The sequence below is a fragment of the Triplophysa rosa genome, linkage group LG11 (assembly GCF_024868665.1).
Source record: "Triplophysa rosa linkage group LG11, Trosa_1v2, whole genome shotgun sequence".
Taxonomy (NCBI): domain Eukaryota; kingdom Metazoa; phylum Chordata; class Actinopteri; order Cypriniformes; family Nemacheilidae; genus Triplophysa; species Triplophysa rosa.
The window spans coordinates 21,279,689-21,303,181 of NC_079900.1; the positions used below are offsets into that span (position 1 = coordinate 21,279,689).

The following is a 23,493-nucleotide window of genomic DNA, read 5'->3' on the forward strand; positions in this document are numbered from 1 at the left end:
GCTGTGTAGTATGTTCAGGTTGTTTAAGAGTTTAGAGTGTTCAGGATGTAGGCTCTTGAGGATGTGTAGGGTGTGTAGGATGTTCACAGGAGTTTCAGTGAGGTTGGAGATCCATGTACATAAATAAACAGCAATGTTATGATGGCAACACTTGTATAGTTTAAACAGCAAAACTGTATAGTATAGTTTTTCCAGCATAACAAACTAATATGGGAGGAAACACTTTAACATCTTAGAAACTATACACTTCAGTACAACTACCCTTGTGAACAAAATCTTAAGATCATAAAGACATCAAACACATGAGTATCTCAAATATTTCTTCTTTGTTCTTTTTACAGTAGCAAATGCTTTCATGTGAAGGGAGTTTAAGCATGAAATTATTCATCCCAAATAGACAGGCACATAACAATGCTAAAGTTGGCCAGAGAAGAACAAAAGGTTCAAAATCAGACAATACAGATTTGACAAATGGCTTCATCTGTATATATTGTGCTGTAGGTTTTTCAGATGTGAAGCACTCTATCATTTTTGTCTGCAGAAATCCATTAACAGCCCACTTGCAGAAATTTTCCGGGCTTTCTGCAGACAGTTCGCAATATATTACCTGTGAAAGTTCTCGCTGTCCCGTATGCCAAACATCTGGGGAGAGTGTTACACAATGTGCTGAGATTTTAAAAATTGGCTTCTGTTGCTCTTGGAATCATTCTCAATGATGCACTTGTCCAATCACACACAGCCATAAATAATGCCTAGTGTTCTAACCAAATGTACAGCAGCACCTTTATCTTGATTTATAACAGAATATCTTTAAATGAATGTTTATCATGTTGGGTAAAATGTCACCTGGACATGTTTCTGTCTTTTACCTAGATTTACCTAGTTACAGTTCTGTGTGTTAATGGTTTATTTCAGTGCTGGAACTTTATGAGAACTGCTGTAAAAATCTAGGTTATAGTATCTATACTACTCACTTGTTCACTTGCTACATAAAAGATGCACTGATTATTTAAATTAAATGACATCTAGTTTCCAACAGTGTAATTGGATTACCTGCAGGCAAACACACATAAAGGTTTGTTTATGGCTCTTTTTAGAGCAGGCTATCAACATTTAACAGCTGCTATTAGCATCATTAAACAGCATTTAACATCTCCAAGAATTTATGCGTGTAATCAAGTAGCATAATATAGTACTATAGTAAAGATGAGTAAAACATGCAGAGCAGAGTGCAGAACAGTTAGACCAATAAATAGACCAACAGTATAGATCAACAAATACAAACAGAAGAATATGAATTCGTATGTATGTTACAAACTGGCAGGCAAGGGAAACAAGGAGCGGATCCAAATGCAGTAAAATGTCTTTATTGAAGCCCACAGAGTGCCAATGAATCCCAAGAGTACCATGAAAGTCCCAGAACACTAGGGTGTATCACAAACAACGATCGACAACAGACAACTGAACACAAGAGCTATGTATACACAGATGTAGGGACAAACAGGAAATGGGACACATGTGATACCGGTTGACAATCACAAGACACAAGGCATTATGTGAAATGGAGTCCTTAACAAAACAAAGGCACAAACATAAAGCAATATGGCGCCAGCAACAGGGTGTGACAATGCACATATATTTTCTCTTTAGAGAAAACCGCAAGTTAGTTGTTTTTAGTGGTTATTAGTTCTCAGGGACACTTCATTGAGTCAAACTAAAGTATTGAAGGTCCAAGCTCTCGACAGTAAACTCTTTCAACAATATCCCTAATATAAAGTCAGGCAGAGCAGAGCTCAGACAGACTCAACGTTCAGAACGACCAGAGCTGGATTCACTCAATGGTTACTCAGCCCCTGTCAAATGCCAGAAAAGATTTTTCCACATTGAAAAGGTCAGCAAATTATTGAACTTCAAGACAAGGCGGATCTTCAGACAACTTCAGAGGAACTTTTTGGCATTTTCACATTGCATTGGTCAATATTGGTTTTTAAATACTGTCAATACTTTAAGCGCTTTTACACAATGCCGAACCATTCTCATTGTTTAACTGTTCCACTCCGTGCTGATCCTAACAAGCCGGTACGGATATGGTTTCATTTTCCACGGCGGGCTGATAACGGAACTCTTTAGATTGTAAACACAAATGCATCACTTGGCAGACTGAGCTAAATTAACTTTATTTCCTTCTTCAATAACGTGTAATTGTCGCTACACAGAGAAACTGGTTTCTAAGCAAACAACAAGTGACCAATCCTGAGTGGCAACGTCAACTAATAACTAGAATTAGTTACTTCACTGCATCTGCAGTAAAGCTGAACAACACAGCGTATTATTTATAAAATGTACAAAAATACAGTCAAGAGTAATATAGAGTTTATCAAATGCAAACATTTCTCCTGTGGTCTCTTTGAATACTTAGCGACTCGATGCTTTGAATTCAGTAAAAACAAATGAAACAAGACCAACATCCCAGACAACTCTCCTGACCTTTTGAGCTCAGCTTAGACTCCCAGGGGCCATTCCCCACCTTCGATCATCATGTAACAGAAGGTGGACTTTCACACGACAGGTCCTCAGGTGACTCGGAGATGAACGCATACTGGTTCCGAGGGTGTTGCATAAATAAAAGGACCCTAATCTTTCCATCAGTATCAGGTTAGTATAACTCATTTGAGTTCTTGCTTGCAAAACCCAATAGACAATACTTTAAGGCAATAAAAAGCCTAGTTATAACGTCAAAAAGTTGACAATTAACTGAGAATTTGCTTTGCACTTGGTGTGATTAGGTTTTCATATCACTAACAGCATTTGGTGACATCTTTTCATATTCGAGTGAGATCACACAAACACCACCGATTCAAGCTGAAAGAACCCATGTGAAGTTTATTGATCGTGAAATAATCGAAATTAACAAAAAAATGACTTGAATACATGAAACTCAGCAACAACAGAATCAACCTGGACAAACAAAGCTAGTTAAAAGTCAATGGAAACATGAAGGCTATATATACACTTATTACACAGCGCTCAGGAATACTTGATTCTGATTGGTATGATATTCCCAGATAACAACTGCTCAAAACTTAAAACACATGGTAACCCGGATGCTGCGAATCCTTTTGACAGGCACAGTTTAATATTACACAAAATTAAATATATGTCCTTTATAACATCATATTAAATATCCTGATCACACTGTCAGGGTTTATTCTTATTCTAATAACAACCGACTGCCTTTATATTATACTTGTACATTATCATCATCCCATGGACACAAACTACAAAAGACCAATGACCCTAACTTTAAAATAAAAGACGTGGTAAAAACAAGATACAGAATTCTGACAAACATGCAGATTCCAACTTTATTTTTAATGTTACTGACCAGTAAAAAACGCAGTGATATCAGTGTGTAATGCATCCTCAGCCTTTTTGTTGTGACTAGAACTTCACTGAAGAGCTTCCAGCAGCCTGTGTTTGTGTCAGATGAGAGATGACACATCATTTATTAACCAGTGCTTGCTTTAAACAGAATACCATAGTAATCCCATATTCCACAGTCTGAAGATACTGGTCTTCATCAAACACAGAGACACCGAGTCACTTGCCCAGACTTTGAGTGTGTTTAGGATGAACAAAGTCTCTTTATAGCAACTGCACTTGCTCAAAGTATATGTGTCTAATTATATTATTTGTTCCAAGACATATGTTATATGTATACAAATTTTCTCAATTTAATTAACTCAATTTTAAATAAATAAAAATCCTTGATTACAGTTGGAGAGTTTTACCAGTGCATGGATGAGGGTCTATGCAACAAATGACAAACAACTAGAGGGTATGCATTGACGGCACTTTCCCACGTGAACATGTCGGGACACACCCTGGGACACGCTCCCCTGGGTGGCAAAACACCTGGCTGAGGAGAATAGGAGAAACAAAGAAACCGGGACTAAAACATGCAATTATTTGCTGAAATTACAAGCAGCTGGACTCGACAGTGATCCTTACGATCTCCCTACGATTTACAAAGGAATCAGGTGTTCCTGGACACTGAAATGTTGCGCGGAATTGCGTTTCCTGATATTGCAAGCGGTCATTTTGCTGAGTGGTATGCCACCCATGGGGGCGCACTCCGGCGTGGTAAAGTGATGACACGTGTTTGTCTATTCTTTAGCCTCTGTGTGTATATTGCAAAGATATCTGCTTATGATAATAATAATAATTAAAAACATTGATTTAAATATAGGCATAGATACATAGATACAAAGTAACTAGCAACTAGCTACAGTGAATTCCAGGTTTTCAATAAGTGCCAACAAATACTAGAAAGAGTTGCTTTGGTTTGCTCTTGGTGTGATTTGGTCTGTATATCACTAAAAGCATTTGGACTCAATTAGAATACATGAAATCAACTTGAACAAACAAAACAAATGTTGACAGAATTTTGGGTGACCTGTACCTTTAACGCATCTAACCATATTATTATGCATAGATTATACGCTTATTCGTTTTAAAACAGATGACAAAACACTTTAAATATCACGCTGCTTGATGGTCGCTCATGCTTGAAAACTATGAATAGAGGTATGCAAGGTCAAATAACTGAATGCGTTAAGTGACTTCACTTCATGGTTTATTCGAGTGATCATCAAAACTTTTGATATTCAAGAGACATTTAAAAAACAATTCTTAATGAAGCCACCTCACATTGAAACAGCGTTGGGCTTTATTGGTTCATTGTAACATAAATCAAGAGATTCTATGAATATTTATGATTTTATTTAATTGTTTAAGATTTAATCTGTAAAAAGATTTTGTTACTGTGTTGGTAACCACTGAACCAAATTACTCCAGTATGTGTTCAACTCCTCCAGCTTCTTTCCTTTCTCATTATCTGACTGTATCATCATTTTGTCATTGATCTCTCACTTTCATTTCTACAGAACAATACAATTGATTTCTTTGCTTTGTTTTATTATCAGTGTCTTATTGTCTTATAAGCGTTTATCCTCTTTTCTTTACACGTATTTCTTATTCAATGACTACACACACTGCCACTCTTATAGAGACATGCTGCCGAATGCCCATCCAGATGGTCTCTCTCTCTCTCTCTCTCTCTCTCTCTCTCTCTCTCTCTCTCACACACACACACACACACACACACACACACACACACACGCACACACATGCACCACACACGCACGCACGCACACACACCACACACACACACACACACACGCACACACACACGCACACACACACACGTAAACCACATCAAGATGCTTGACTTGTTTTGGGCAGTGTGGAAGGTCTCATTTGTATCCACAATGTTTTGGAGAGAAGATAGTTTAGGGTGACAATGCATTGTCTCTCCGATGAAGTTTTCAGTAGCTGGCACGCAAACCCCTAAGAACATAAATAATGATTTTTTTCAAGCGCGGCTGTACATGCCATGCACTGTTATCCTCCCATCTATAATTTATCTTCTCTGTGCATAAACTATAATGCTGTGAACATCTCCTTTAAGAAGTATAGGGCAGAGTAACATTTAACCTCACAAATGGGTCACGACACAAATCGAGGCTCATGTCTGCTCTGATAAGGTCATGGACAGCAGGGAAAAGATGTTTAAAACAAAAATAAAAAGCAAGGAAACTTATAATGCACTATGTAGAAAATGGACAAATGCAAATATTTCCATTGTCTTCATTATCAAACACTGTGCAATAACATGAAAGGTTAAAGAATATTACAGTACTACAACAACTAAGAGATATATCTGGAACTGTGTTGCATCATCATTTCATGTCCAATGTAAAATCTGTTCCAAAGCAAAACCAGTTGTGTAGCACTGCTGGTGTGTTTCACATCTCACATCTAGAGCACGTGAGATGCATGTGAGATGCATGCTTTGCACTCGTGTAGTAAATGGTCAGCATTCACATTACATGCATAGGCTTTCTGGGCAGAGCCACGTTTTTGCAGTGTATTACAGTAACATGAGCAGTGCTTTCTATTCGTTAAATCTCGCTGAATTCAGATAATGTGTGTTCAGTGTAAAGTACACACTTACAAAACGTTCTTCACCGTGATGCCATAAGAACCATTTTGGTTCCTTCAATGAATCATTTACTAAATGGTTCATATAAGAACCATTAATTTCTTAATTTTAAAATAACCATTTTCCACTACAAAGAACATTTTGTGAAGCACAAAGGTTCTTCGGATGTAGAAGGTTCTCGATGGAACCATTCAGCCAAAAAATTCTGTTTTTGTTTATTTAACCTTTTTATAACCAGGAAAGCCTCTCTGAGATTAAAAATCTCTTTCACAGGAGTGTCCTGGCCAAGCAGCAGTACAATCAGTTTCAAGCACAGAATTACACAACACATCACAAAACTTCACACTGAAAACAAATTGATTGAATCATCTTCCAGTTTCCGAATAATCCCTTTAAAATGTCCCAAAGACACCAAATTTTGAAATTTTGATTTCGATTGAAGAAATTGTTTTCCCAGCTGAGTTCGAGCAAATGGCACAGAAAGAGAACGAAGGGAGTATTTCCCAACATTTTTCCATTGAACTACATCACCATAGTCCAGCAGCACAGAAAAAAAAGAGCAGAGACTAATTTCTTTCTTACATTAAAGGGGTCATATGGCGCGAATACGTGCTTTTCTGTGTCTTTGGTGTGTTATAAGTTGCCCATGCGTGTATTAGACACGTAAAATTGCTAATATTAAAATGTAGGAACAAAAGATGCATTCTATCTTAAAGCGAATGCTCACCCAGACCTGCCTGAAACGCCTCGTGTAACCACACCCCCACAAATCTACGTCAGTTCGTGGTATAATTTGACTAAGACCGCCCAAATGTATACGTAAGTAAGGTGGTGTACCTGTCAGTACAATTGCTTTGGAACCTGATGTTCCTAATATGGTAAGAGGCGTTACATTTCCGTCACACACTTGCAGTATTCGACCAATCACTACGCACTGGTTAACTGGCCAATCATAGCACACCTCACTTTTCAGAGCCATGAGCTTTGTAAAAAATCAGCGCGTTTCAGAGAGGCGGGGCAAAGAGGAGATACAAACATGCACGGTATGTGGAAAATACAGCGTTTTTGAACCTTAAATCGTGTATACACATTGCATTACATCTAAAACAAAACATAATATTCGTTTTAGCCGTGTCATATGACCCCTTTAAAAGCTCAACCTTGAAGGACATTAGTGATCAATTTACAAAACATTAAACATGATAAGATCTGAAATTATGGCTGATGAGTCAGATGGTGCTTTGCTACCTACCCGCTTAACTTCCATTAGTTTATTTACTGTAAACATGTGTCTCACAACAGCACTGAAAAGTATATGTTTTGTACAGTAGCTCAACTAGCACAGCATTCTCCTAACATCTGCAGCATCATTTAGTTGAATCCCAACTAATGAAATGTATGTAAACTTTGAATTGTTGTTGCCAAATGCATTATTACTATCTGAGGTAATTTACATCTTGTCCATAAACAAACAAAACAAGCCATATTTCTTTAATCCACTTGCCTGACACTTTCTTAACTTTGACTACATTACAATAAAACAGTGTAGCATCGTTGCTTGCAAAACTCACGCGAGGCTGAGCAGTCTATCCTTCATCTGGATGAATGAGCACAGTAACACCAGGGGCGAGAGCATAAAGATGACCCAACATCTGACATGAGGGGGGAAAGCATAGTGAAAATGAAAGACGTTTATGTTCATACACACTAATTAAATGTAATATAAACCTGAGGAATGCCGGCAGCCATATCACCCTGTAGCCAAAGACTGGTTGCCCACTAGAGCTAAGCAGGGTTGAGCCTGGTCAGTACCTAGATGGGAGACCTCCTGGTAAAAACAAGGTTGCTGCTGGAAGAGGTGTTCGTGAGGCCAGCGGGGGTGCTCACCCTGTGGTCTGTGTGGGTCCTAATGCCCCAGTATAGTGACGGGGACACTATACCTTCAAAAAGCACCGTCCTTCAGATGAGATGTTAAACCGAGGTCCTGACTCTCTGTCGTCATTAAAAGTCCCAGGATGTCCTTCAAATAAGAGTAGGGGTGTAACCCCGGCATCCTGGTCATATTCGGCCATTCGCCTCTATACATCATGGCCTCCTAGTCATCCCCATATGTACAAATTGGCTTCGTAACTCTGTCTCCTCTCCACCAATAAGCTGGTGTATGGTCGGCAACCTGGCGCAATATGGCTGCCGTCGCATCATCCAGGTGGGTGCTGCACATTAGTTCCATGTAAAGAGCTTTGAGTACCCAGAAAAGCGCTATATAAATGTAATGAATTATTATTATTAACGTGTGGAAGCATACAGTACGAGAGAGAGTAATAAGCACAGGTGCATGAAATGGGTCATACAAAAGTGCACAATGTTCTTCTCTTATTTAATGCGGGAATCTCAGACTTGTAGTGTAGTAAACAGAGAGAATACAAGGAAATGTATTCTCTATCTATAATGTATTTATTCAGTCAATTTCACTCAACTAAACCTCTGGTGTTTGAGATCCATTCTTTATCGAACAAAATATAATTTTATCACTTAAAAGTCATCTCTGGGCATTAAAATAGCACAATGGTGATGTTCTTCTGAAACATCGGATGTCCAGATTTGCTGTTTTTCAGGAAATGTAAATAACACTGTAATTTTTAAATGATTAAATAATGTGCTGTCAAAGTTGACAAGCACTTCTAATACTTTTTATTGGTTAGATATTTGCAAAAACCGGTGACAAACATGAGGGGTGAATGATAATAATGACAATATATGGAGAAGGACAGCAGCAATATGTAAAGTTTTTTTCCTCTGATAATAATGCCCTAAAATAGCTTGAATGTAACGTATACACAGATTCATGAATATGTGAATTATTCCCCACCTCGACTCAATCACACCAGCTCGGACCATAGATATAGACAGTTTCAATTCAAAGCAACAACATAAACAAACGTTACTGCGCACAGACTTGGCGTAGTGAAGGGGAATGAGTGGATGTGTTCTGGAACCGTCGGTGGAGGCCAGCTCACGTTGTACTGGGGGTTGAAGGTAATGGGGTCAGCAAAAAGTTCCTCGGAAGCTCCAAGCTGGAAAGCAGCGGGCGGCTGTAGCTGCTCGTCTGAGGCGCAGCCCAGACTTGCTGACGTCCTGCTGCGGCAGCCTGGAGGTGGAAAGCCTTGTCTTGCCGCGGAGATGGAAGGCCCTGACTGGGCCCGAGAAGATCCGGAAGTCTGGTTCGGCTCATCTGCAGCTTTCAGCTGCGAAGCGGAGATCGAAGACTACTGTAATAATTTAGCCTGTTAATCGGCCTAATCTGTGGTACAATCGGCCGATGCCGATTCATTAAAAAATAAAAATTAATCGGCCCGATTAATCGGCCGGCCGATCAATCGGTTGACCTCTAGTTTAAATCCTGACTTGTTATTTCCCCTCGTTTACGCATTATGTCCGTAGGAGGTCCTTTGTGGCTGTTTAAAAGCATTCAACCACAAGAGCATCTACTTTCCTGTCAGGCTATCTACTGTTGACTTTTGAGCAATGTATTATTACTATGAATTAGACTGCTATCTTGTACACTGCAATAAACACTTACTCAGTCTTTCTCAATCAAGTGCACTGATTTGAAGAGACATGTCTTCAACAAATGTTTAATTTAAGCAATATTCTGTATCACTTCTTATTACTTAATAGATTTTATGAGATGGTGGAAAAAAGAAAATCGGCCAAACATATCGGCCCAGAAAATCGGCCTCATATATCGGCTGGCCTGATTTTCTGGCATTGGCCAGAGAAAACCCCATATCAGTCGACCTCTGATTAAAATAATTTTGTTCACTCTGATGCACTTTTTGTCAGGAGATTTTGAATAAATTGTGGCCATCAGCAGCACTGGTTAACCCAGCACCTGTTTCGTTCTCACCACACTGCAAAAAGCAGCTGTTCGGCCCATTTGAAGTCTATAACGGTAACCTGCAGGGTGTGTCTTCGCCTAAAGAGTTTGTGTTTGTGCCAAGTAAGGTCCAGGGTTCAGCAAGCAGAGTACAAAACGAGGTCAGCTCCTCTTGTCTGTTTACACAATACCACAAACCCGAGCTCGGACCGCATGGGCCACGCTAAAAACACTGACATCAGGAGCCCACTCCTGTGACGCAAATCACTGCGATGTTTTTCAGCCTTTTTCAGAGTGCCACTCAGAGTGCCAATCCAATTTAAGTGAATAAATACTGCGCTGGGTGGCAGAAACACTTCAGTGTGTGCGAGAGGTAACGTGCACTGACAGGCTGTTACACAATGAAATGCACAAGTTTTTCATTTGGGCCAAATATACGATGACTATTATTCAACAAGCTGTTCATGAATAATGGGTTCAGTTATTTGAAAAGAAAATTAACAATGACACATAGTTTATCAAGTATTTTGACATTTTGGAATAAGCACCTTAGCACAATGTGTCAGAACATTGGAACGTTTTAAATGTTAAATAGTGAATAACATAACAATATCAAAAAATATTTTTTTTGTTTAAATAAAGGATTAAATGTGGTATATTTGAATTTGAAAAGTTTATAGAATGTGTTAGTTTTAATTATTTTTGGAATTAGTTGGAAAAGATTGAATTAAAGGGGTTTTTATCATAAGTTCACAACAACTTGCATAGGTTTGGAATGATACGAGGGTGAGTAAATAAGGATGGACTTTCCACAGCTGAGCTTTTGCTCGAAAACATGTAAACACTACGTTTCACAGCCTGTCTCTCTCAACGACACAAAAGCTGTATCATCAGGTCAGTCACTTCCTCAAGGCATGATATGATCCTAATTAAACAACATTTGCCCTTTCACAAAGCAAAAACTGGATTTTCACCACAGCCGAGACGCCGGTCTAATTAGCATCCAAGCTTTTCTATTGGCTTTGCATTATACACCCCTATGAACTGTGTTGACTACACTCTGGTAGAAGGTAAATGTCACAAATCCACTAGCAGCGAGATTGACCTCTACCTATACACATGCGTGATGGTAAGAGATATGCTGTATTATATCAATAATAGAGTCAAACAATGTTTATTAATAAATATTATGTTCGACTACACAACCTGATTGATAATCCTGGTGTCATTCCTTTACTTACAATTTTACACTGCAGGGTCATTTACACTACAGAGTCATTCATCTTTCACTGTGTTTACACAAACTGCTGGCCATCTGTAACCATGTTGCATACAGTATTAAAGGTACAGTGTGTAATTTTTTGGAGGATCTATTGACAAAAATGCAATATTCTGTAATATACATATCTATGTGTTCAGAGGTGTAAAAAGAGTAGTGCTTTCAATCGATTAAAAAAATTAATCTGATTAATCACAAATTGTTTCTGTACATAACATTAATGTTTTATATACTTTATAATACTTTTTAATATACTTTTACATTCTAATAATTTCACATTTAATCTCCATATTAATGTAGAAACAACAGATTTCTTTAACAGCATTTTATGAATGAAAGCCAACAATCTGATATTAGTACTGAAACTGATGTCTCTAATAAAGCTAGAAGCTGTCTATCTACACTGAACGCGTCAAAGCAACTGTTTCAAATCGCGCTCAAGTGGTCTAAAAGCCTTTACATGAATAAGAGTGTGATTATTTAATGTAGCGCTAGACAAAGGATGACAAAACAAACGGATGCTGCATTAATTGCGTTAATTTGAATTAAATATTAAATATTTTTACACGTTAATCTGAAAAAAAATTATCGCATGTGTTAACGCCTTAACGTTGTTGACCTTACATAATGAAGCGTTATGTTTTAATTATCTTACATTTACATTCATTCATTTGGCAGACGCTTTTATCCAAAGCGACTTACAAGTAGGAGAGCATATAAACAGTTTGTCAACACGCTAAACAGTACTGCTAGTTCACAAGGCCATGCTACTAGGAGGATTAAACCTGGAGTAAGCAAGGGAGAGAAAGAACAACAAGATTTTTTTTATTAGACACAAGACATAGACGGTTATTGGTTAGTCAAATAAATGCGGAACAGGTATGTTTTGAGCTGTTGTGAAGGATGCTGCAGTTCAGGTGGAGGCTGGGAGTTCATTCATACACCGCGGGTCCCCTTACATGGAATTCATCATGTTATTTCTACAGTAGCCCTAAACGGACACACTGCTCTACAGCGTATTTCGTAAATATCTCTTTTGGCAAAGAAGTGAAAATGTGACGACATCTTAGTTCTGTGTCAGCCACCATAGTACTTCGAAAGGGAGGGGTGGAGTGAGCAATTCGCTGTTGGTTGCAATTCACAACCTCACCCCTAGATGCTGATTAAATTTCATATACTGGACCTTTAAGCAAAAAACAAAGAAGTTTGGCCAAACCATCCTAGGGGGTAAAATGTTAAAGACTAATTTGACTTTATATTCACATATAAATCACAAATTTATTTTATTAATATAAACTGGGTTTGCCAGTGACTGGCTCTTAAAAGTGTGAAATGGACAACTCAGTATAGTTGCTAGTAAAGGGCTTAAAACCGCAAAAGTTGTGGTGACATCAGATGTGTTATGACATCATTTCCTGCAGCCCCAGGGTGATTCTCAGAATTGAGCGTTAATGAGAAACAATTGCAGCAAGCCGGTCACTAACTGCCTACTCTATAAGAATGAATAGGAATCCTAACCGTTTTTTTTTCAGAGAAGCTCCTTAAACCAGGACTGACTGTTCTCTATTTTGTTTCCCATATAGCTGTGCTCTTTCTTTCTTTCTTTCTTTCTTTCTTTCACATACTATAATAAAGGTATTTAAACTCAGCAACATTTCATATTCATTCATTTACTCCTTCAATTATGCAGTCATGTAAAAAGTAGGATAAAGCAATTTTGTGCAGTATAAACCGGGGTAAGACATGAGATGACCCTGATCATTATAATCAGATATTACTATACAATGATGACCAGAAATTACCCCCCTTGTTGTAACATAAGGTATTGTGTTTATTGATGCAACAGTAAATAAGATGTGTTGGGAAAAGTTTACAGTAATGATGTCACGTCACATGTGTCCTAAAGGCAAACACACATTAAAGCAACACTTTGTCGTTTTTCGACCTTAAAATAATAACTCTAAAATTATTTCAGTGGAAGAACAACTCTTAACCAGACAAATTCGACTCCCACTGCTACCTGAGCAACCTCATAGCGGCTACAACCACACTCTGCAAGTTCTGTGTTAGGGTCGGTACACACAGCCCCGCCCATCCCCTGCCTGCGGAAGAGTGCCACATGGTTTCCAAACGACGTTTCTGCATTCGCCGGTTCCATCAGCTTGGTAAACAAATTCACGTGTATTGCGCTGCCCACAGGGGAGGTTATACAGCGACATTATTTACGACACTAGTAAAAGACAATTGCGCTTATCAATCACATGGGGGAGCTGTGAGCAAAAGTTCTATAGTGTTGCTTTAAAACATTGCTCTCAACCACACCAGTGATGTGATGCTGCAGGACTGTGTCATTTTTAAATGTGCAATGTTTGTGATTACCAGGGATTTGTTCGGTCATGTCGATTTGTGTTTATTTGAAAGTGATACTGAACCTTGTTTAGCTTTAAAATAGAAACTATTAACTGTTTTCTTGGTGGAAGGAAGCAATCTCACAACGCACTTCAGTTTCAGCCATAGCATATTTCAGGAAAGAAATGAAAAATGAATGTGAGATAAAGGTTCTCTTCCAAAATATAGCCAACTGCATACAGGTAGCATTTGATCACATGTGCTACTAGCAGTGACGTCATAAAGCAATTACAGTAGCAGCACGAAAAACTCTTCCATGTTAATCTTCCATGAATTGATATTTCTTTTTATTTCACGCTGAGTTGCCCCGCTCACAGCGAAATGGGATTGGTCCAAAATCTGACTTCACATCTTTCCGTTTTTGATGAGCGTCACTGCATTTTTTTATTTCAACGCTCGCCACTGGTAACATGTCACGACTCACGCCTGGTTAAGATATGTGTCACGACAGACCCACAAAAGCTGATTGGGTTAATGGCATGAGCGTCTGTTCTTCCACAGGACAAATGACACAGCGCTAATGTGATTTCACAGACAGATAAAGAGCATGTGTGTTTGAGAACGTTTTATTAAATGATCCCTGACCAGCATCCAGCTTCATGTGCAGTGTTTCATGTACTTGGACAGATTTAATAAACTCAGAGTTGATCCGTTTAACACACCACGGAAAGGAAAGCGGAACATGATTGGCAATAAAATTTGAGCTGGTTAAAAACGGAGAAGTCGATGCTAACTCAGTAAGTGAAGGGTTATGGTTTCCTAAAGCTCTCAGGCACTGTTTGTACCTGTTGAATGCATGTGAGTGCACATACAGCGCACATGAACGATAAGAGGCTGTCATTTTCCTCAGGTTACGTGTGCTGTTACACGCATATTATTAAACATGTCATGAAACATATTTGAGTCGTTTTGATATATTGTGCAACTGTAGTGCATAGTGAAGCAAAGCTTCAGAATGGAAGCTTTTTCTTCTTATCCACTGTGATATTCGAGTGGCCGCAAATATCTCATGATAAGTGCCAACCTCAAATACGGTTCTGATATATTTGCCTCAGATATGTATCTCTGTCCAGATCTCTTTGACATTACAGGAAAATGTACAGAAGAGTACAGAATATGTAGCACAGAGGATATTATCTCCTCAGCTCTGTCCCCTTAACTGATGTCATGATTCACAAAATGAGTAAATTCTTTTTAAAGCATCCACATTGCTTCCTTGTTTCCATTTCTGATAGCACGTGTAGCTGAATCAACTGTTTAGCTAAAAATATCCCAGACATTATGGTCAGAGAGGTGGGGAGGAGGAAGCTGCTTTTCTAAGGTAAAAAAAACAACAATAGAGATAAAACACGCATATTAAAGACTCAGTGTGAAGATTTCCACCTCACACAGTGTGTGTATGTGTATCAGCCCCACAGCATCTCAGTCTCCAGAAATAGAGACAGCTGTTCATTAACCACAAAAACTTCTCAAAGCACCCTTGAGTCTGGTGTGTAGTGTGGTTTCCACACTTCGCTTCGACTGTATGCCTGCCGTTTAAGTGGTGCTTATGATGTTAATAAATCTTTTAAATGAATAAATCATTCATGTTCACTTACTTTCACTGACCCCTGAGTCTCGACTGTATAGCTTTGTAGTGCAGGCTGTTTTAGTAATAATAGTTTGTCATTTGTTTGCATCAGCGTATTATTTTTAATTATTACACGGCTCGTTGGAATGCTTGATTCTGATTAGCCAGTTGCGACACTTGCAAGTTAGCTATTTCCATATAACAACCGCTCTAAACAAATAACACACGGTAACCCAGATGCAGAAATTAAATATAAATGGCTTTTAATAACATATATGACATTATATTTACAAGTGATTAAGCCAAATTGCCTGTTCGTGACATTTGAATGTCGTTTCTAACCTTAAAACGGAAAGTAAACGGCTTTTCCTCACGGAAGGTCTGAATTTGGTAAAAATGAGCTAATAAAATATTTCTAATTTCATGTCCAGTTTTTTTCTCATGTGGCAAGTAGCCGTGTAATAAGTAGGATAATGTAAAAGCAGCCGGCTGTTATCGCGAAATAAGCCCCTTAAGTGTGATACAAGACACTGATCACACCTCATCACACTGTCGGGGCTTATTTCTGCGATAACAACCGGCTGACTGTACATGATCCCATACTTGATTATAACTTAAAATTCAGTTATTTAGGCCAGGGTCATCACTACAGGTCATACATGAGGTTTAATAAGTGACATCATTATGCAAAGCTACATAATAAATCCCTTGTACTACTTGTAGTCACGTGACTTGTTGAAAAAGGCCTATGGCATCCAGTATAAGTGCTGATGTTCGAATCTTTCATGTTCAAACCAAGAAGACTTGGTTTATTTGATACTTTTTGATGAGCTTGATCTGTACTGTCCAGTGATAACTTATATCCAAAAGAAAGACAGATAGTGTAAGAGAGAGGAGGTGGTGAAATATAGTACACAGACTGTTCTGAAAAAAACTCAATACTGAAAACTGCAGCGGATAAATGGAGTGTATGACGGCAAGCCTATATTGCCTTTGCCATGATCCACCACTGGCTCTGGGTGTTATTGCAAAGTATCTTATGAATGTTATTAAGACCTGTGTTATTGCAGTTTGTCTATTGTTATTTAACATTGTTGTCATTTGTGGAGAAAATATTTGTAGCCTTTTAATGGTGATTTGTACCATTTGTAGTAATTTGTACTAATTTGTAGCCTGATACAAAGGTTCACAATCACAAAGAATAATTAAAAAGACACTCAGCAGTCAGCAGCTATTTGAACTAATTGTGCTGTGATTGTAGAGCTAAAGTTTGAAGGCATTCTTGCTGAGCACGATCATTAAACTGTCAGCAAGTTTGCAGCTAGCGTAATAACATTTCTCAAGCGACATGATCACTTTTATGATGAAGAGGCTGAAATGTATGTTAGTAAGTTTATTAAGTGTATTCACTCTCAAATTATGGAGCAAATTATGGAGTCAAAATTAAATATGGAGAGGTTCTTGCATAATGTTCATGTTTCTGGACTTCTGATTCATAATTCTGCTTTCATATCTTCACATTACCTAACAATCTCAACTTTAATCCCATTGTTCTAAACTCCAACCTCACTACACCCACTTCATTTCACTCCACCCATGTTTGCACATGCCCATGATAAACCTAAAATCTGATAACAAATATCTTTAGGAATTTGCTTCTAGACAGAATGTAAATATGAAACACTGAAGTTATTACTTAATCTCTTCAATTAAATTAAATTCACTTTTACACACCATCAGGAGATACACCATGATTCCCTTAAAGGGATAGTTCTCCCAAAAATGAAAATTCTGTCATCATTACTCACCCGTGCACCGTGTCTACACCGGATGCGACAGGCGTGGACAAAATGTAAAATTACAATGGGTTTTAATGCGTTTCTAATGTCTTTTGTCGTGTCGCGTCGCGCCGGTGGCATCCGGTGTAGACACGGTGTCAGATTGTTCCAAACCTTTATAAATTTCTTTCTTCTGTTGAATACAACAAAAGATATTTGGGAGAATGTCAGTAACCAAACTAAGTACTAGTATTTATTTTCCCTATGGCAGTAAATGGGGGATGAGATCAGTGGCAGAGCTAGAGTTTTATACATGGGGTGGCCAGGGGGTGGCCAAGGCTACTTCAGGGGTCCACAGATCATGACAGAAAATGTTTGTGTAACCCTGACCTGGCATCGAATTATAGATAAATAAATCCTAGGATTTCTGATTAGAGGTACAAGTGATCATTTACTTCCCAGAGTTTGTCACAAATGTATACAAAACAATTGCACAACGTAATGAGATTAAAGTAATTCTAAAAGTATGTAGATGAAATAAATTATAAAATATAAATAATGAAAATGTTGAAAACATAGTTTAACCCTGATAATTTGTTTAATTTAAACCGAAACAAAGCAGCACCAGAGGTGTCTTTAAACTGATGTGGATCAGAGCAGCATATATCTGATAAAACATATACTGTAGTCATTCCATAGGACTACAAGATTAAAACAAAATCATTGATGTTGATTATTGCCCTTGATGTTGTAATCTTGATTATTACTTTCAGATATTAGAATACATGAATACTTTTTACATGCTACAAAACAAGCTGAGAAGCGTTTATGAATTATTTTATTGCTGTTTTGATTCTGTAAGGAACTGTAAGCGGTTGTTAATGATGAACTTTGTGAGCGTGGCACACTTTCAGCACAGCTCTTCTTCACCGGTGAATCATTCAAACGCCTCTGATTGGCCAGTATATTCATACCTTGAACTTGATTGGCTGTAATGCTCAAAGCTGTATCAGAGCAAAAACGCTGTCATCCACATTCGTTCATTTTCACCTCATCTTATTTAGATTCCGACTGTCGTAGCTAGTTTTTTATTATGCAGGGACTGCTTTTCCTCTTTTATCTTGAATTTGAAGAGCAGTTTTGTTCACCTTGTTGTCATTTTTTTCCAAAGCCTCTGTTAATTTCCGACTCTGATGTAAACAATGTATGTTGGGATACTATCTGTAATGGACAAGGGCGGAGCCAGGGGGTGGCCCTAAATTAATATTTGGCCCCCCCGCCCCCCACCACCGCTTTGCCGGCAACTTTTTTGCGGAACCATTTCTGTACACAGTTGTTCCCATATGGACGCATTTCAACAGCGCACCTCAAACAAGTACTTCTCCACCCAAACTGAAGGTGGCGGTAATACACTCAACTTGAATTTCAACCACCAACACAATTACAGAAGAAAAAGAAGTGTTGTTGTTGTTGTTGTTGTTCGCGTGTGCTCCAACGGACTTTGCGCGTGCAGTAGGAGGACTGTCTGTTTCCCGCCGCGAGAGAAGAGGTCACAGGTAAGTTAACAAGAAGAATTAAGTTTATTCACTATGTTTGAAATGTTTCTTGTCTTAATGTAAGTATATTATGGCTGGCGTGCTGAAGTTGAAACAGACATGGTAAAGTTTGCTAAGTTAATTTAGGCTGTTAACTTAGCAATATGAAAGTCGCAAGATATAAACAGTTTCACTGTGTCAGTGTCATTTAAAAGAGCGTTGTAGAAGGTCATTAAAAGTAAAGTCAACTTTCAGTGCTGATTTAACTTAATGGTGGTGGTATGTCTGTGTCATATCCTTGAAAGGGAATTAAAATGTTTTGTTGGCAGTTGGCAGACAAATGATAATATGCAAAGTATTGCAAAGGAATATTTTTGAAATGCTTGCCCATAATGTTAAGGTTAGTATATTTTGTTTTTTTCTGTGATATTAAAATGTTTGTTTGATAAAAGTGCATTCTGGTAGGCTATATTCTTATGTCGTGTAAATTGTCATTATGGTGTGAGCTTTATCACCAATTAAAAAGACACCACCTTCTGCAATGCCACACTGTTTCAGATCTTTTTTTTAAATCAGTTTAGTAATACATTAAAAAGCTTATGTAGATCTTCATGATGTAATTCTACATGGCAATCACTGCCTGTTTAAGTAAATGAGTGAGTGACTAAGAAACACTACTAGATCCACAGTGACTTGCCACATAGGGAAAAAAAGATGATATCAGTTTCTGTGCTACCCCTGTGTGAGCTATGGTCTCAGTCTGGCCACTCCTATGGAAATTGTCTGGCTCCGCCACTGGTAATGGTAAACGTTAACTTACACAATGAAAAGTTATTTAGGAATCCTAAAGCCAAGGCTAAACAGTGAAACTTATTTAAAACACGATGCTTCCTTCTTGTGTATTTCTGAAGTTTGTAACAAGTACACCTGCTTAGAATGTTAAAAGAAATAGGGAATCTCTCCCAACACTGTTTATGTTTATCTAAGGTTAGAAAACCCTGGGAAAACTTTACATTTACGCAACATTTAAAAGTGTAACGTTAGAAAGTAGGTAGATAACACAATAATGGTATGGTTCAACAAAAATAACTTACCTGGCTGAGTCTGACTTGAAATGGCTTACGTTAGCAAGCGTGTACGTTTTAATATTCCATTTGTTTAGCAAATTGCAGTGATCTTTCGTCAGTCTTTAAAAATAAATCTCAGATTTCGCGCTGTACAATCCATCGCACAACAACTTTTTTTCCATTCTAAACAAAGTAAAGATAGCGATAAACACTGATTTGCTAGACTTTCGTGTGCGGTTACATCACGTACAAGCACTGCCACCATACGTCAAAATAAAAGCTTTGTTCAACGAGAGGTGAAATCAGATGTCAATCAACCTAAGTAGCGAATCAAATTTTGGGGTGGCACCCAGGGTGGCCAGTTGGATGTCAGGGGTGTTCAGTGCCACCTTGGATCCCCCTCTGGCTCCGCCACTGGATGAGATCTGTTTGGTGGTTACTGACATTCTTCCAAATATCTTCCTTTGTGTTTAGCATAACAAAGAAATGTATACAGGTTTGGAACAATCTGATAATGACTAAATGATGACAGAATTTTTATTTTTGGATGAACTATCCCTTTAAACTCGGTAACAGGAGATCCTGTACTTCAGCATGAAAAATAGTGTGATGGGAATACGTAACTTTTTTTACGAAGTGGCTAATTCGTATGAATTTGAACGATGTAACTCGTACAACGACGCACGATAAAATGCAAAACCAGTGACATTACCTCATAAAATGGAATGAAACCTTGCTGAAGTGTAGACAATTTATCTGCACTGCACAAAGCTTGTTTGTTCAATGCCACACTGTATAACTCCTGTGCAAAATATATTCTGTTTTAATGATCTGTGATTGTAGAAAACTTCAATGGCTTTATTTACCTGCAGAAATTCCAAGAGTTGACTGTACTTCAATTATTAAGACTGCTGGTGAAATGTAAACAATAGCTGTTAAGCGTGCCACTGAATACAGTATGGCTATATTTTCCATATTATAAATGTAATCATTAACAGATGTTATCATTGTTATTATCTTTTAATACAGTATATACATCTACACCCTAATTCAAATGTAATGCTTTGCTGTGATAAGATATGCTGTATTTCTCTTATTATGCCTAGGAAGCAGGAAGCCAGGAAATAAAAAATGCCTCCTGCGCCTATGCCTGCAGGGCATGCGACGAAGTTCATGACTGTTTCGACTCCTCAAACAGAACAACTGACAGGCCTCCAGTTACATCTTCATTATTACTCTGTGTTGAAGACACACACTTCATAAAATATCATGCATATGCAAGATATAACTTGTCCTAAATGTCTATTATAAGCCAAATCCACAGCAGAGGAGCCTTGTACCACCCAAGGGATGTGATGAGGTTTGAATTGAATAGTTGACAAAAACAACAAAAGGAAAAAGTGTTGAAATAGTCACTTGCGACACATAGTGTGGCCAGGCCACCCCAGCACATGGATTTAAATAACATTTAAATTAATGAAAACGTATTTATGTGGGTCAGGACCTGAGGTCTATACCCCATGTGCACACAGACCTTTCCTCAAACACTGAATTGCCTGTTATGAGTTTGTAACAGGTTTGTTTTGGTACGACATCATGTGATGCTGCGTCCTTCAGAAAAATGTGTAAGTGTTTGAATGCATCTGCATCAGATGGTTCACGGTAACTTTGGTGGTCTTCAAGCATTCAAGAGTTGTATAGGCATTGCATTGCAAAGTGAACATGTGTACACTTCTCATCATTTTAAAAAAGGATTTTGTACTTTTAATCTCTGATGTACTACAGAAACAGTTTTGCCAGATTGGGCAGTGTTTATATAACTGTGTTGTATTTACTACACAACCAAGGCTACTATACTGTATGTACAAATATTACTGTTGTATTGCTTAAAAGTGAATATTAACTTTTCTTTTCAGTATTTTGAGGTCTGAAGAAATACAGCGCATCTTATTTTGTCCTGTTTCTCCAGTTTTCATTTTCAACATTATTTTTAATGACAATTTAGAAGAACTGTTGTCAGTAGTTCACAGAATTAAACACAAATGATCATTTCACCTAAACACATATACAGACCTAGTAAATTCAGAAAAACTGAAAATGTTTGTATTTTTTCCCTTTGTAGTTTCTGTCGGTTTTTAACGTTTAATGATGTTACCTTCATTAATTCAAAAACATTTTAGTTATGTGCCAGAAAAAGACACCCCTAATTAAATGATATATCATCTCATAGGCCTGTGTAGTTTGTGGCGGTGTATTTTAACTTCTTTTTAGCTTGGCTGTAGTTTAACTCTTTTAAAGTCTTCAGACAACAAAGAAACACAGCAATGAATATATTAGGATAAACAGTGGGAGCAAATGCATATGGAGAGAAGAGAGACATAATGAGCTTCACCAATATATTGACAGGAGAAAACATGAACAGAACTCGAGTGTGTGTTTCTGTAAATGTTCAACTAAGTTAAAAAATACTCACACATTTCAGGTGAATCATCTGTCAGTTTGCCGTGACTGTGTAACAGCGAAACTGTTATTAATACTAGATATTATAGTAAAGACTATGCTTTATAATAAGCAGGCAGGTGTGTAAGTAAATTAGTAATTCACCGGTAAATTAAACGTCCTGTCAGAGGTGCCGCGCGCGCGCGCGCGCGCGCTCTCTCTCTCCTGACGCGCTGGAGCTCGAAGGTTCTAAGACAAACTGTGGAAATCTGTATTTATTCAATGATTTAGTGCTGTGTGAGTAAATGTGCTTTAGTTGATATACTATAAGCTAATGAAACTAACTGTCTTAACTTTAATGCGATATGTTGAACAAATGTAAAATAGGGCAGCTCTATGTGACGCATGTGAAAGTGATAGCTGGCACAAATTGGACTTAATAATTCAGGAAAAATATACAAAATGTTATATTATAGATTTCTCCGGTTGTTTATTTGCATAATTTTGCTATCACTAACTACTATTGATAAGAATGAGGTGAGGCAATCAGAACAGCTTGTTTTTAAGAGTTGCATTTCGCAAGAGCAACCTTCATTTTCTGGTTTTACTTCATGCATCTCTTATTTTTTCATATTTCACCACCAAGTGTAAACAGTCTTAGAAATAATGCCCATTATATCCGCGTGGCTTTATATATCTGCAAACGGATTCTTAAAACAAACGTCGCTTTTAGTGAATGACCATGAAAATCACAAAACAAAAGACAACTATCCAGAATAAAACTTCTGCTCTGATCGCACAGAGAGAAATAAAAGTGAAATACTACAGTACCTCGAAGCTCGTTTGTTTCCGCGAAAGTCCCGACCATGAGATCCACAGTCGTGCATCTTCAGACGAACTCAATTACACAGAAGACCGGGGCAGGATTTAACACATAATCCACTCCTGAATGGAGCCTCGCGAGCTGATCTTCATAAATCTACGCTTTATATTTTGCTTCAGTCTTTGATGATGACACACGTTAGTTTCACTGAAGGTACTGTGAATGAAGTCCACTCAAATGTGAAGCTGGGAAGAGTCTATCTACATCATCCTGACGTCAACACTTAGCAGTCTTAACAGGCTGTACATTTTAAAATCAAATTAAATTATACATTTCAGACAATAGAACAGTATAATGTAAGAATTAAAAGTAGCATAACTTCTGCAAATATGATATTACATATGAAAAAAACTAAAAAAATATTTTTCAGGTTAACTCTATATAGTTATTTTACTTATTATACGTATCTTATTTATTTATTTACATAGTTATTTATTACATATTATTTTTCCCAGCAATAAAAGTTCATTTATTACACAGGGTTATTTAGCAATGAAAGTAAATTTAACAAACATTGAGCTTTCGTGACAAGTTGCCCCAATACCAGGGCATGTTGCTATGCAGTAGGCTATATATGGGGTAATTTGTCACA

At 37.8% G+C, this 23,493-nt stretch overlaps 1 protein-coding gene across 2 annotated transcripts in view; it reads right to left on the reverse strand.

Annotated features, from left to right (window-relative positions):
- Positions 1-23,063, reverse strand: part of gcgra (glucagon receptor a) — a 50,413-nt gene extending 27,350 nt beyond the window's left edge. For both annotated transcript variants that reach the window (XM_057346921.1, XM_057346920.1), the window contains exon 1: positions 22,850-23,063. The gene's annotated coding sequence lies outside the window, so the exon portion shown is untranslated. The remainder of the gene's footprint in view (positions 1-22,849) is intronic.
- Positions 23,064-23,493: the final 430 nt, after the last annotated feature.